The sequence below is a fragment of the Erpetoichthys calabaricus genome, chromosome 15 (genome assembly GCF_900747795.2).
Source record: "Erpetoichthys calabaricus chromosome 15, fErpCal1.3, whole genome shotgun sequence".
In the NCBI taxonomy this organism is placed as follows: Eukaryota; Metazoa; Chordata; class Cladistia; order Polypteriformes; family Polypteridae; genus Erpetoichthys; species Erpetoichthys calabaricus.
In genome coordinates, this window is record NC_041408.2 from 53,147,792 (window position 1) to 53,164,660 (window position 16,869).

Here is a 16,869-nt window from a genome sequence, read left to right on the forward strand (position 1 = left end):
GGCAATTCTGCCTCAATTGTTGACATCAGCCGCTCCTGTATGATCTTTAGGAGCACTTTGCTTGCATGCGGGATCAGAGCTATTGTGCGATAATTTGAGCAATCTCGGATGTCACCTTTTTTCGGTAACGGGATAAATATGGATCTTTTCCAGTCCCTCGGCCATTTGCCAGATTCCGAGATCTTTTGATACAAGGTCGTGATGACTGCCGATGGTACAGGGCACAGTAATTCCACTGGGATGTTATCTATGCCCGGAGCTTTGTTCTTAGCAAGCTGCTTGATGGCCAATGCAACTTCTGCTTCCAAGATCGGTGGTTCTAATTCCAGCGCGTCATCGTTCTGCAAAGTCTTTCCACCTGTGCCTTATACCTTGCTGGTCGTATGCTTCGGTTCCGTCCTTGTTTTTGATTGGTCCTTTATGAGCAGAGAAAGGCATTCGGATGTTCTTCACCTGAGCAAATAGATGCCTCGTGTGACCTTTCAAGCAATTCTCCTCGAGCTTTTTGCAGCACTCATTCCAGTACAGTTCCTTATCTTACCTGGCGGATCTTTGAAATTCTATGTTCAGCCTCCTCACCTTATCTCTGTCTCCTGCAGCTTTAGCCATTCTCTTTTCATGGGCAATCCTAAGAGTTTCCTCCGTTAACCATTTGCCTTTCTTTTCTGGCTTCTTATTTGGTATGTACCTCTTCGCTATTTCCGTGATTGTTGATTTGATGTCGTCCCATAATTCTTCTGGTGGTTTCTCCAATGCATCAAGTAATTCAAAGTGATTTTTTACCTCGATGGCGTATGATGCTGGTATTTTCGATATATCGAATTTTTTCGGCAGTGCATGTTTTTTGATGCCACAAAGTCTCACCCGGATTTTCGCGACTAGCAGTTCGTGGTCTGAGCCGCAGTATGCTCCAGGGAATGTTTTCACGGCAACTACGGAGCTTCTCCAACGCTGACTGCAAAGGACATAATCAATCTGGTTTCGATACAATCCGTTAGGTGATGTCCATGTGTATAGCCGATGCTTTTGCTGCATGAACCATGTGTTTGTGATTCTTAATCGGTTTTCCTGGCAGAACTGAATCAGGCGTTCCCCCGGATTCATTCCTCTTGCCTAGTCCAAAACTGCCAACCAACAATGTCGGCGTCTGCTTACTTGCCTACTTTCGCATTGAAGTCGCCCAAAATGTAAGTGACGTCCTTCGGTGTTTCATCGACAGCTTTTTGTACTTCAGAGTAAAACCGCTCAAGTTCTTCTTCTGATGCATCCGTTGTAGGAGCATATACCAGCAAAATCATGATGTTCATTGGCTTTCCATGCAGGCAGATGGACATTATGCGTTCGCTAGTTATTTTGTAACTTTCTACAACCCGTGCAATGTTTTTATGAGCAATAATCACTACCCCATTCTTTCTGACGTTGTCGTGACCAGAATAATAAACGGTGAAGTTGTCTGATTGAAAATGACTGCTGCCAGTCCAGCGTAATTCGGTGACTCCGAGGATATTGATTTGGAGCCTGTCCATTTCGTTTTTTTACAACATCTAATTTTCCTTGGTTCATACTTCGCACATTCCAAGTAGCAATTTTGAGCATTTTTTTTAAAGCTCAGGCTGTTCCGTTCACCGCTGGCTGCATTAGCACCTGGGCTTACCGGGGGATTTCCCCCAGGCACGTCATAATTGCCGCGGTTACTAGTGTCCGGCCTTTGCTCTTCCCCAGTAGCTTTTTGGGTATCCGCCGGCCTGGGGGTCCTACCTTTGGGCACTATATCTGAAACGTTCGAGAGTGTATCCATAGAATTTTCTTGGCGATAAATTCGCAAAGTGGGTTGCCAGGTCCTTCTCCGCTACCCTCCCCATTTGCCCGGATTTGGGACCAGCGTATTTTTTTTTCCCCCCTCATAAGAGCTTTGTGAAAAGGCAGTTTCCCGATGCATGCAGAACAAAGTACGTGCTGACCCAGAGGCAGCATATCACGCATGACAAGACAACACCAACATCATCGCTGTAGACTGATCAAGGTTTTCATTTATTCCATTTTGACACAGAGTATGTCGACATTTGTGATTGCTTTGTGTGTGTCTGCGTGTGTGTATAAGAAAATAGGAGAGAGAGAGAAATTGGTGTAGTGATGACTAAATGGCATTTACAATACAGTAATCCCTCCTCCATCGCGGGAGTTGCGTTCCAGAGCCACCCGCGAAGTAGAAACCATATGTTTATATGGTTATTTTTATATTGTCGTGCTTGGGTCACAGATTTGCGCAGAAACACAGCAGGTTGTAGAGAGACAGGAACGTTATTCAAACACTGCAAACAAACATTTGTCTCTTTTTCAAAAGTTTAAACTGTGCTCCATGACAAGTAAGAGATCACAGTTCCGTCTCACAATTAAAAGAATGCAAACATATCTTCCTCTTCAAAGGAGTGCCTGTCAGGAGCAGATCATGTCACAGAGATAGAGAAAAGCAAACAAATCAATAGGGCTGTTTAACGGCTTTTGAGTATGAGAAGCACCGCGGCACAAAGCTGTTGAAGGCGGCAGCTCACACCCCCTCCGTCAGGAGCAGGGAGAGAGAGAGAGAGAGAGAGTTTGTTTTTCAAGCAAAAATCAATACGTGCCCTTCGAGCTTTTAAGTATGCGAAGCACTGTGCAGCATGTCGTTTCAGGAAGCAGCTGCACAAAAGATAGCAATGTGAAGATAATCTTTCAGCATTTTTAGACGAGCGTCCGTATCGTCTAGGTGTACGAACAGCCCCCCTGCTCAATCCCCCTACGTCAGGATCAGAGTAAGTCAGCGCAAGAGAAAAGTAAGCTGGGTAGCTTCTCAGCCATCTGCCAATAGCGTCCCATGTATGAAATCAACTGGGCAAACCAACTGAGGAAGCATGTACCAGAAGTAAAAAGACCCATTGTCCGCAGAAACCCACGAAGCAGCGAAAAATCCGCGATATATATTTAAATATGCTTACATATAAAATCCGCGATGGTGTGAAGCCGCGAAAGGCGAAGCGCGATATAGCGAGGGATTACTGTAATCTTCATTCTTTTGTGACAGCAAGAAACATTGACGAGAAGACCTAATCAATCTAGCTTCTTTATATGGGATATTTACTAGAAAACACCATCAGCTGGCATTTTCCATAGAATACATAGGTAAATAAACACATACATAAAATTACAGAATGATTAAAAAGGAGTGAATGTGTTGGCAGATAACCTAAACCCCTACCCTCACCCCCAAAGTACTTGGGCCATCATATGTATTCAAAGCTACATTCAAAATGGTGAGCTAAGTATCTGCTGGTTCCTATACTTGTTTGTTTTAGTGGTTTGCTGAGAGAGGTGTTCATTTATTTGAGGCTGCACAATATAGCACTATTTTAAACACTTTTGCTTATTTTTAGGGAGGAAAGACACATTGTAATTTGTGCAAGCCATCTTTATTTGGTGTGTAAGTGAATGCTTTTAAGTAGGTTTTCTTTTCATTGGCCTTTACTAGTGGAAAAAGCACCCTAAGGTCATAATAAAATCATTAAATATGGGCAAGTACAAACCTACATTTTAAAGAACTGTTGTACATTTTTGTCACCCTAATTTAATTTTTGAATTACTAGGGGGCTCCGCCCCCAGCTTGCTTCTCTCACCCACCCCCGGGTTTGGTTTACCAGATATACAATTTAAACAGATTGTTATTTTCATGGGAATTGTTACATATGCATTATTTTCACTTTTACTTTAAAACTTTTGTAAAAACAATACTTGTCCTTTATTTCCAGCCCCGGGCGTAGTGAAATCTTTCTCACAGGATGTATAACGCTGCTTGTGTTGTGAAGGGGGAGGGGGCACGGCTAAACACACGCTAATGAGATGCCATCAGAACATCTGCTGTCTTTCTGCTGCTGCTGCGTTTTCTTTTTGTCGCGCTGCACGTTGATCATTTAAAAGCCTGTACAGCAGCTGTCCTTTTTCCACTTCGTGTCTCTTCCACTTGCGTTGTGAAGGAGGGGCTGAACGCACACTAAGGAGTTGCAGTCGGATCATCTGCTGGTTTGTTGCTCCTGGTGAGCTGCGTTTTCTTTTAGTCGTGTTTTGTGTCAATCATTTCAAAGCCTGTACAGCAGCTGTCCTTTTGCCACTTTGTGTCTCTTCCACTCATGTTGTGAAAGGGGGAGGCGGGCTGAATGCACGCTAAGGAGAAGCGGTCGGATCATCTGCGTCCTGCTGCTGCTGGCAAGCTACGTGTTCTGCTTGTTGCTTGTCGTTGTTTAAGAGCTGGGAGCACATGATGTCTGTCTGCCAAAAGCATTCCAACAACTGCTTGGTTAGATGTCCGTGAACTTGTGTTAAATGTTGTCTCACTGCCTTGTCTCGCATGACGTTAAAGTATCTTTCACGGGACTTCAAACTGTCTTCTGCGAAGATCACGTCTCGTCTCCCTAGTCTCCCTCCCAGAATTTTTTTTTTTTTTTTATAATAGAGAGACTAATATGGGATGCTTGCTTTCCCCACTGCCTCTCTCCTTTTAATAATTTTGTAGAGAAGACTTTTTTTAAAGTATAATCTGTTAATTGAAATCTTCTTGAAACTCTTGGCTGAGGTGACTGCATCACAGCGCTAAAACCAACAGCACTGCAGCCCAGCGGTAAAAGTTCATGTCTTGGTGACACAATTCACTTTTACCATTTCCTTTTGAAGTCTTTCCCATGGCTTAACCCAATTTGGTCATTAAGATGCCTTTTCTCTACCTAGAACACACTCATTCTCCTTTTATTGTGTTGGGCTCCATACCCTACAGGTCACAACAGATAAAAAAACAAGAAAAAAATTGATAGATTGGTTTTTGCATCCCGCTTAATAAGATCGTATGGCAATGGGTAACCAGAGCTTGTACCATCAACAACAGGATCAAGGCGCAAGAACAAACTATGGGGTTAACCAGTCCATTTATATGGGTACCCTCACAACAGTCTATTTTGCAAGGCTTTGGAAGGTGGAAGGAAAACAAATGCTTGGTTTCCACACTTGTGGTGACTGGGCCAGGATTTAAACAAAAATCCCCTGGGCTGTGAGGCAGCAGTGTTCTAACCTCTGCAACAAACATGCTGAGAAATGTGTCTAATTAAACTATTTCTGGGCAAGACACTTGTATCTCTGTGTTAAACTATTCCTAAAGTCTGATGGAGATCTTTTCTTCTGGTAAAAGTTGTCTTTAAAACAGTTTAATTAAAAATTGAGTAATTATCCAGAATGAATATTGCTACATTGCTGGACTTAAAGCATTCAACTAACAAAAGTTAACAGTTCATTTACTGCTGTGTATTTCAGTATATATTATTTTAATGGAGGTTTTGGTTTAGGGTAATTAGTGTTTTATGTATCCATGTAATTTACTGTTATTTTTTGTGTTTGTAAATATAAGTGTACTAGGCTTGTCTTCAGGGAAGAATATTGTATAAAAAGGCACAGAAATATATTTCTCCTCCTCATGGAGCTCTCTGATTTTTTTCCTTCACTTTTGTCCAGCAGAGGCTATTTTCTTTGGGAACAATTGCTGCAAAATCAGTAATAGCCTCTTGTTGGAATCTACCTGATTCTCTTTCTTTACTGTTCTTGAAATCGTCTTTCTTTAATTTAACCTTATTTGAACATTCATCACAAATTTACAGTTCATCTGGTGCCAGTATAGAGAAATTATAAGCCAAAGTGCACTTGGTCAGGGCCTGGCTGGCTGATAATCTGCATCGGCTCCTAATTTGCTTTTTGGATATATATCTTCCTTACTCTGTGGCTTCATGTACCTGCTATATGTCTGTTCCCAGTTTGTGCACATTTCAAGGACTTTTAATCCACCACTGACCTCATCTACAGGATAGTGTGGGTGGAATGGGTACACATCATTATACAATGCAGTGTACTAGGTTGTGAGATTTCACCATGTATTGTAATCTTTAAATTTCACTTGCAAGTTTTTAGACACAAGAGCCACTATCTACCATGTCATGTTATCACACTGTCTGTTCATTTGCAGAGTTTAGAAAGGCAGTTAAAAAAATGTCATTGTCTCCTAAACATAGTTTGTTTACACACAGGCCCTATTAAAGGGTGTTTGACGCCATAGGGAAGGATTTGTTTTAGTCTAACGCAATTTTTTCATGTTCACAATATTTGATGTATTGATGTGTCTAGTTGAAATTTAATAAAAATTTGATCAAAAATGAAATAAATAAAGGGGATTGAGGGGAAGCCATTACCTATTCCATAGTTCATGTCAGACACCTACCTTATTGTCTAATTTTACTGAGTAGTAAAGCCTGTACTGAAATGTTTGCTTACTGACACTGCATTTTTGGAAACCTTCCGTTCATTTTCTTATTCTGTCTCCAAATGGCATCACTGAAACAATGGTTGTCAAGACTGTTCTCTATTAACTACTGCTGTATCTCAGCTTCATAGACTTGTGTTTGATTTACCAGCACAGTCACTCTGGTTTTACTCCAGTTTTCCCAAACATGTGCATTTTAAGTGGACTGAGAACTTGGGGGTTGGTTGTAGGATTGGCACTCTAGCCACCATAAAAAAAAAAAAAAAGGTGCTGAGATGTCACCTGCTGCACTTGGGTCCCAACTCAGGTGGTTTGTCATGTGGTGGGTATGGCAACGTGCTATCAGCACATGATGCCAACCAATTGTAGGTGACTGAGTAATTCAAATGCAGATGTCCTGTGATGAATAGCACACCATCTACAACTGATTCCTTCGTTATGACTGTGTTTATCACTGTATTGGCCAGTTCCTTTCATACATGTCTCTATGTCATATTACACCTTTCTTACCTGTTTGATTAATGTGTAATATCCAGAACAAATTAATAGTAAAAGCCAGGGTCTCATAAAATTAAGTCTTAATAGTACTGGTTCAGCTTAGCACTTTTCACAATGATAGATTTTGTGTTTATAGATAGGGTATAGATATTGAAGTACAGAACAGAGTGTCAAGTCTTTTTTCCTCAAGGAGAAGAGCTTTAAAAAGGTCTATCTGCTTTCATGCACTTACTTCTCTCTTATCCAAGCCTGTCTGAATTGTTTTGCTGGCTGAGTTGTCTAAACAGATTCCTTAGAACCTGTAAAGCATTGCTTTCACTTGCTTGTCACAGTGTGCAAAGTGAGTATTCTGGTGGAATGCCAGCACTAAGCATCTTTTTAGTGACTGTAAACTGTATTGTCATTTGAGACTAAGCTGAAAGCCTTGTATATAGTAAAGTAAGCAATATAACTGTTTTATTTTCTTTGTTTAACAGAGTTAAACAGAGTCTGCATTTTATCTGGAGTATTTAATATGGAACATTAGGCCAAAGTAGTTGGATGCACATTATTGGATTATTGGGGCTTCATCGTGGTCAGTCATTGTCTTTGATTAACAGAATGCCTTTGACAGTGAGCATCAAGACAGCACAGTATACCAGCTGTTAGATTTCACTGTGTAATGTTTAGGTTTCACTTGCTACTGCCTGCCATGTCACATTATTACAATCTGTTCACTTAAAAAATCTGGAATCACAGTTAAAAAAAAATGTCTTCTGTATAGTTTTGTTTACACACAGACACCATTGATGACAAATGCAACACTGCAAAAAGAATGCCTGCTTTATCAATTTATATGTAGGGTCCCTATAACAATGGACATAAGAACAGTGTATACCGCAGGAGGAACACTAGTGTGTCAGGTGTGTGATAGGAGGTGTGAAAAATAAGGACAATAATGAAGTAGAGCTTTTATGTTAAAATACAGGAGTGGAATTTATGCAGATAAAAACAGCATTTGGTAAAACATTTAAATAAAAATAATTAATTGATAATGCCTTACATCCAGATGTAGTTTGTTATATCATTCAGTACAATTCAAATTGGCACATTTCTAAAATAATTTAAGAGACTGTTAAATGCAAAAAAGCTGTAAGCGCTATATAAATGTAATGAATTATTATTATTTTTATGATTAGGTCTAGAGCAACACTTCATAACACTAGACTCTGGTATTAATGGTGGAACTGCAGTTCCATAGTTTTTTTTTTTTTTTGTTTTGTTTTTTTTTTTTCTTCTTTTTTTGTTAAATCAGTGGATTCTTTTAAAATTTATAGTCATCCATCTATTTATCCAACCCGCTATATCCTAACTACAGGGTCACGGGGGTCTGCTGGAGCCAATCCCAGCCAACCAAGGGCGCAAGGCAAGAAACAAACGCTGGGCAGGCTGCCAGCCCACCGTAGAATTTGTAGTCATGTTAGGGAAATGAAGCATTACTTTCCTCAGCCCAGCCATTAGTGTGCCTCATTTCTATGGAGTAAGATCACTGTCAAACATAACACTTGCTTCTGAAAATCACGAGTATAATTCTCAAGCGTGACAAACTGTCACTGGTCCACTGGATAGGGCAGAGACAGAGATCAGGGGGTGTGCACATACATTGATGGGGTTAGAATTTGAGAATCACTCATGTAACATTATCTCTGTTTGCATAGTTAGACGTGGGTGGCTTGGAGTTTGTTGCCCCATCCAATCCTGTTTGCCACTGCTGGGAGATTTACTCGATCAGCCAAAGCACTTCTTCATGTTTCTCCCGAAATGATCAGTTTATAAAATGCTTTGTAAGCTCAAAAATTTTAAGTTATTATACATTTTATCGCAGCATAATAATGGCAAACAGGATAGTATGGGATGAGGTGACAGACTGTGAGCCGCCCACATCTAACTGTGTAAACCCAGATAACATTCCATGGGTGGGTCTGAAATCCTAACCTCACGCATGTATGTGCACACCCCCCTGAGCTCTGAACCTCCCCGAATCTCCATCTCCACCCCATACCGTGACCTGCAGCGAGGACCTTTTCAAGACGTGACAGTTCAGGCTTGAGAATTCTACTCGTGGGTTTGAGAAGCACAAACATAATTTTCAGGAGCAAGCATAATTTTGGGAAGTGAAAGCATAATTCACACGTGTGAAATGTAAACTGGTCGTAATTAAAGACTTATTTTTGACAGTCTTCCCTTTCCATATGTTTCACTTAGAACTAGGTGTTTAGTCTGAATCTTTCCATCAGAATACATAGTATCAATCACTGTCAATTGACATTTTAGCTGGTGTGTCCACATATGGCTGATGCATCAGTCTTGTACTGTTTATCACTAGCCCAAACCCCCACAACCCAGCATCAGTTCCACTTGCATTTAGCTCTTGCTTCATAGCAGAACACCTTATTACATAGTGTTATACTATAAAAATTCCTGTTAGATTTTATTTTTATGGAATTAGAAGCCTTATACTGAAGACAGAAATGTTATTATCTTTATTTTTCTACCATGACACAGTTTTTTTTTTTTTTTTTTTTGTTGTATTTGGTGCCTGGTTATTAGCACACTGTGTTTGCTAGGGACATAAGTGGATTGCATGATCAGTGCAGTGCAGTGCTTTACAAACTGTTTACACGGACTTCCATTGTCCATGTTTGTGGTGTGATAAACTAAAAAGAAAAAATAAAGTTTTTTAAATTCAATAACCTGAACAATACAAAAGCATTCTACTAATCAAACAAATAATATCTTATAGATACTAGAATTTACTTCAAACTAAATGCAGTAAAAGCAAATGAAAAATAAAAAAAATAAAAAATAAAAGCAAAAAGCACAAAGCTATATGAGCTTTGAGTTTTCCTGCTAAGCCTGATCTATTGATCTTTCTCAGCATTTCATGTACCTGCTTCTCTGTCCTAGATACATTATTTCTATCGGTGAGAGGGGTGTTATACCACTTCCCTAGGCATTTATCGCCTTTTTCTCAATTGATGTTTTGGCCTTTGCCTAGATTGGGACTTCGACCTTCTAGTCTTTTTCCCATTTCTGATAACCATGCTCCTTATTTCCTGGGTTTGAACCTCTTTCTTGACCATGTTGTCACATTACCCCAATCTACGTTGCTTACACATGGGATGGAATTGTTGCAGTCAGATCACTATAAAGTGATCCATAACTGGCTGGAGGTTGGCAGGTCCTGGACTCAATTCTTAGCTATTTGGATTCTTTCCCTGCAGTTGTTATCAACAGATCCATTTCCGTGATGTACAAGATGGTGCAAATAGTGTAGCCCGCTATGATCTCATTCTCCAGGTTGAATTCTTGTATAACCTCCACTGTCTTGTATTCCACACATCAGGCTATATAGCCTAACATTCAGATCTTACATTTTTGCATATTATGTGTAATACTTGAAAGTAGATTTGCCCAGGGCTGATACTAGAAAAAATAACAAAAAATCTGGTGTGGGTGTTTCCAGCTTATTCTTAGGATCAGTCTTTTGTGCTTCTGCAAGCTAGTGTGGCACCAGCAGTCACAGGTTCAAAATGACTGCACTTTTCCAACTGTTACAATGGTTACATATAGTTAGCTGGAACTAAAAGGGGTGGGGCTTCTGGGCTTCCAAAGAAACTGCATCACTGCTATTCAGTGCGTTCCTCCTCCACTCTTGAGCTGGATGAGGAAGGCAGTTTACTGCATGTGCTTCACCATAACTGGTCTCTATTATAGTTTCTTGTTTAAAGCCCATTTTCTCCACATGTATGTGTAGCACAAGCTTATTATTTATATTCTTATCAAGATCATATATGTATTAAAAAGAACAGCAACCCCACCACTTAACCAGTGAGAGTCACCTATTTTAACATCTTAACTCTTGAAAGAGGTCTTTATACCATAACAGTTTCTTTCCTGTGTTTAAGCCAGCTCTGCACCCATCTATACACTGTACCTTTAGTTACCACTTGTTACAATTTGAGCACAATTATCTCATGTAGTAACTTACCTAAAGCTTTCTGAGTAATATGGTGTGAATGTCCAATAATAGTAAGTGGTCTAGAGGCACTCGGGTCCTAATTGGGATCCTGAGGTGGTTTGTCTTGTGATGGGTGCAGCAATGTGCTGTATCAGTGCATGCTCCCAACCTTGAGGTCATGGCTATATTGCTTCCACCTTGGACTCCTTTGATTTTATATGTTGTCCTCCCACCACATATCCAGTGTGTAGTAGTTGGTTTCTTGCATTTTAAATTTACTTTAACCAGGATTGATGTGGTGTCCACATAGCATATAGTCCACATTGAAGTCTGTTCATAGGTGTTAGAAGCTCACCAGAGGCTGCATGAAGCCCACATGGAATGGAAAATACACCTTTAATACACACAATAATTTGTTCATGAGCAGTTAAGTAAATGTTAAAAAAAAATATCAAAAAGAAAAAAAACTGTTAAATTTGTTATGAACAAATGTTGTAGTTTAATTACATTTCACACAACAGCAATGTACAGTACTCTGCTCTTAGTTACATCCAACAAACAAGCATGACATCAACAAATATCTTGATAATGTACAAATATGAACTAAATATGTTGATTACTGGTTTTCTTGGAAGAAATCATGACAGTTCTAAAAGTGCCATTCCATGGCAGAATGATGGAGGACAGGAGATCACACTGCCAAATTGAGTGTTGTCAAAGGCTTATAGGATGCTTTACAAAATTCAGCATGCAGCATGGCAACAGGCTCAGAAGGTAGAGGAGAAGATACAGTAACAGAAATCCAGATGTCTTAAAGACAAAAAGAAGAAAGAGGAAAAGGAAATAAGAAAGATATCTCAGAGGATGCAATTACCCAGACATATCCAGGCCAAAAGAGTGCTTGAGCATCTAAGAGTTTCACTGCGAAAGATTCAAATATAAGTGTGCCAATGTGGAAATGTACCGTGGTATTTTTCAAGCTAACAATATGTAAGAGTGTATAAGATATAAGAGGGTCATAACTATGAAAACAAGTCTTCAGTAAAGGGAAGAACTGAAATGGAGTGGATGAAACCAATCTAATTTTAATGGAAAGTAAAGATTATCTATCTATCTATCTATCTATCTATCTATCTATCTATCTATCTATCTATCTATCTATCTATCTATCTATCTATCTATCTATCTATCTATCATACAATGAATTTTTCATTGGGATGCATGATGTGAGATGGAATATTGCTGTCAAAAATTATTTAAAATGAAAAGGGCAGATTAGGACTGGTTAATTCTGTAACCAGATGAAGCCTTGTGTGAACCAAACAAATGAATGATAACAGCCAGGAATCCCAATTCACAGAGAATGGTAAGGAAAATGGAAGTCCTCCTCTTAACTTAAAAGTCTCACAAACTATTAGTTCTGCTAAAAGTGAAGACAATAATTAATTGACAATAAACAGGACTTAAACAGGTTGTTGCCTTAATCATCATAGATGGAGAGCAAAATGTTACTATTATTGAGAAATAATATGAATAGACAAATGTTAATGTTATGAAAGTTATGCAAGTGTAAAAAAGGCTGCTTCACTATGCATTATTTTAACATAAGGGATGTTGGCATTTCACTGTAAAGATTCTTACTGGTGCACATTTTTGACCACACTAACTGACTGTGTTAAAGGATTTCTACTGAGCAGTTCTGGCAATTCATTGACAACATTATCATTTTCAATGTTGGTATAAAATTGTTTTCTGCATGCAGCATGTGGATTTGTACTAAAGATAGTTTGTTATTAATAAGCAAAATCTGTGCCTTTCACCGTCTTTCAAATGAACATAAATTACTTTCTCTGGCACGGTCATGAAAAAGTTCTTGGGAAATTATCTCCTGGTATGTGTAAATGAGTAACCCCGGATTTTACTAATTCTCTGTGTTAATGAGGCTGAATGGATTCATGACATTTTTGTCTTAAGGCTTCATTCATTTAAGAGGATGGCTGGAATGCATAAAGAAGTTCTTTAATGCTAAAATAATAATTTTTAAATTTCACATAATTTAAAAATTATGTAGCTGGATAAAGAAAATTACTGTACCACTAAACTGTAGTTTACAGCTCTCTTCCAGCTTTATTTCAGATTGTACATTTGTATAAAAATTAATATCTTTTCAATTATCTCTACTTTTCCTTTGCATGTCCTGTTGAGGGGAGTGGTAGAAACAGTGCAGCTTATTTTGTCCATTTCAGCCTGGGATATTCCCTTATCAATCAAGATGAATCGTTATTCTGTGATATTTGGTTCTGTGCCAGTCTTTTCCTAGTTGGTCATGCTTGGTAATCCTCCTGTACAAGGTGCCCAATGCATCCTCCTCACATGCACAGATTAGCTCAAATGTCTCCTCTTGATCCAGATAAACAAAGTTCTATTCTGGTTTCCTACAGAATTGTTAACATGCAAACCTTGTCATGAAGAGTGAGGCTACTAGTCCAGACCAGAAACCTCACTACATCCTCATTTCTTCTTGATTACTTTCTTCTCGTCCCTGCCAACCGTACTAGCAATACCTGTGGAAAATGCTGTACTTAGAACAGTAATGCAAAATCTTTGCACAAAGGCTTATCCTCTGCTTTACCATCACAGCCTAATACAACATTTGCTAAAGTGCTTTCACTGTATAGATTTTTCTTATTGACCCCTCAATCGCCTCCACCTTCACATGTGAATAAGATCCTTAAGTAATAAAACAACTCAATTTGGGGATGTCGCTACCTTAACATGCTATGACATTTTTATTTGAAGATGTTTATTCTCATTGTGGCTGCTTCATAATCAGCCAAATTGCGTCCTGAGATCGTCGTTTGATAAAACCAAAAGGATGATATTATCCTAATCTAATACAAATGCAATTCCCAGATCCCCAATATTTGCAAGCCTCAACTGTATTTTGATATCCAATACAAAAAAAATATAAGTATAAGAGCAGATTTGGTGCACTCTTTCCAAAGTCCTACACCCACGTCAAATGGACTGTATATCAAGTTAGCAAAAACAATTGTTCTGTCTGCAAAATCAAGAGCCAGATGGCATGCAGCAGTTTTATAATTTATAGAGTACTGTACAAAGATTTAGAATGTTAATTTTACTGGAAAGTGAATACTTATTTTTTCTTTTTATAAAATAAATATTTTGTTACCGTTTTAGTTTGTTGTATGATGTGTTTAACGGAATTTTTTTTTTAACCTCACTGAGCCACTCCTGTGTTGCCTTGCTTTGTGCTTGGGGTCATTGTCCTGTCGGAAGATAAACCTTTGACCCAGCGAGCTCTGGTTAATTAAAGGTATTTCAGTACAAGCCTCCATTCAGCTTTCCCTTAATCCTCTCTAGTCTGTCAGTCCCTACCACTGAAAATCAACCCCACAGCATGATGTCACCACTGGAATGATGTGGCACTGTTCATGAGCAATGTTTGGTTTCTTTTAGACCTGATGCTCATCTGGGTTTCATCAGACCAGAGCATCTTGGTTCTTATAGTTTGTGAGTCCTTTTATGTGCTTTTTTGCAAACTCCCAGAGGGCTTCCACATGTCTTTCATGAAGCCCAGATCAGTTTACTGTTGCAGTGATGGGAGAAACTTCCAGAAAAACAACCATCTCAACACACGTTTTCAGCAGCTCAACCAGAATAACCATTGGATTCTTGGTTATCTCTCTTACTAAGCCTCTTCTCCCACAATTGCTCAGTTTGTCTGGATCCCCGCAGCTCTACACTGTAAAAAATGTCATTATATTTAATGGCAAAGGTTTTTTGAGGGTATGGAAGGTGGTTTATTGTGGGTTGTATTGGATAAGCTGGGACACCTGTAGAACACCATACACCACAAAAGCAAACTTTAATTCTCCACCAGACAATGTGCCATACAGTGCATCCGGAAAGTATTCACAGCGCATCACTTTTTCCACATTTTTTTATGTTACAGCCTTATTCCAAAAAGGATTAAATTCATTTTTTTTCCTCAGAATTCTACACACAATGCCCCATAATGACAACGTGAAAAAAGTTTACTTGAGATTTTTGCAAATTTATTAAAAATAAAAAAATTGAGAAAGCACATGTACATACTGTAAGTATTCACAGCCTTTGCCATGAAGCTCATAATTGAGCTGAGGTGCATCCTGGTTCCCCTGGTCATCCTTGAGATGTTTCTGTAGCTTAATTGGAGTCCACCTGTGGTAAATTCAGTTGATTGGACATGATTTGGAAAGGCACACACCTGTCTATATAAGGTCCCACAGTTGACAGTTGATGTCAGAGCACAAGCCAAGCATGAAGTCAAAGGAATTGTCTGTAGACCTCCGAGACAGGATTGTCTCGAGTCACAAATCTGGGGAAGGTTACAGAAAAATTTCTGCCACTTTGAAGGTCCCAATGAGCACAGTGGCCTCCATCATCCATAAGTGGAAGAAGTTCGAAACCACCAGGACTCTTCCTAGAGCTGGCCGGCCATCTAAACTGAGCGATCGGGGGAGAAGGGCCTTAGTCAGGGAGGTGACCAAGAACACGATGGTTCTCTGTGGAGAGAGGAGAACCTTCCAGAAGGACAACCATCTCTGCAGCAATCCACCAATCAGGCCTGTATGGAAGAGTGGCCAAACGGAAGCCACTCCTTATTAAAAGGCACATGGTAGCCCGCCTGGAGTTTGCCAAAAGGCACCGGAAGGACTCTCAGACCATGAGAAAGAAAATTCTCTGGTCTGATGAGACAAAGATTGAACTCTTTGGTGTGAATGCCAGGTGTCACGTTTGGAGGAAACCAGGCACCGCTCATCACCAGGCCAATACCATCCCTACAGTGAAGCATGGTGGTGGCAGCATTATTCTGTGGGGATGTTTTTCAGCGGCAGAGACTGGGAGACTAGTCAGGATAAAGGGAAAGATGACTGCAGCAATGTACAGAGACATCCTGGATGAAAACCTGCTCCAGAGCGCTCTTGACCTCAGACTGGGGCGACGGTTCATCTATCAGCAGGACAACGACCCTAAGCACACAGCCAAGATATCAAAGGAGTGGCTTCAGGACAACTCTGTGAATGTCCTTGAGCGGCCCAGACTTGAATCAGATTGAACATCTCTGGAGAGATCTTAAAAAGACTGTGCACCAAAGCTTCCCATCCAACCTGATGAAGCTTGAGAGGTGCTACAAAGAGGATTGGGCGAAACTGGCCAAGGATAGGTGTGCCAAGCTTGTGGCATCATATTCAAAAAGACTTGAGGCTGTAATTGCTGCCAAAGGTGTATCGACAAAGTATTGAGCAAAAGCTGTGAATACTTATGTACAAGTGATTTCTCTTTTTTTTTTTTTTTTTAAATAAATATGCAAAAACCTCAAGTAAACTTTTTTCACGTTGTCATTATGGGGTGTTGTGTGTAGAATTCTGAGGAAAAAAATGAATTTAATCTATTTTGGAATAAGGCTGTAACATAACAAAATGTGGAAAAAGTGATGCGCTGTGAAAACTTTCCGGATGCACTGTAACTTCCTTAAACATTGAATTCTTTTCAATGTATATAATTACGTAACGCAACACGTTTGCTATTGGTTGTTGTTACTTTACTGATGCAAACTTTGTACTGGTGTTTGATCCTGACAACATTTTCTAATGGTTTAATGATTTTCATATTTATTACAGTTGTTGGAATTCAGATTATGGTTAAATGTTGACTTCTATTGTAATGTGTTATAAAGAAAAAACAGTTATTTACTATAAAGTTATACCATAGACCTAAAGTATTGTCACCTCTTTTTACACTAAAATTCTAGCATCCACAACTGCCAGTTCCATCCATCCATCCTCTTCCGCTTATCCGAGATCGGGTTTGGAGGGCAGCAGCTTGAGCAGAGATGCCCAGGCATCCCTCTCCCCAGCCACTTCTTCTAGCTCTTCCGGGAGAATCCCGAGGTGTTCCCAGGCCAGCCGGGAATCATAGTCCCTCCAGCGTGTCCTGGGTCTTCCCCGGGGCCTCCTCCCGGTTAGATGTGCCCGGA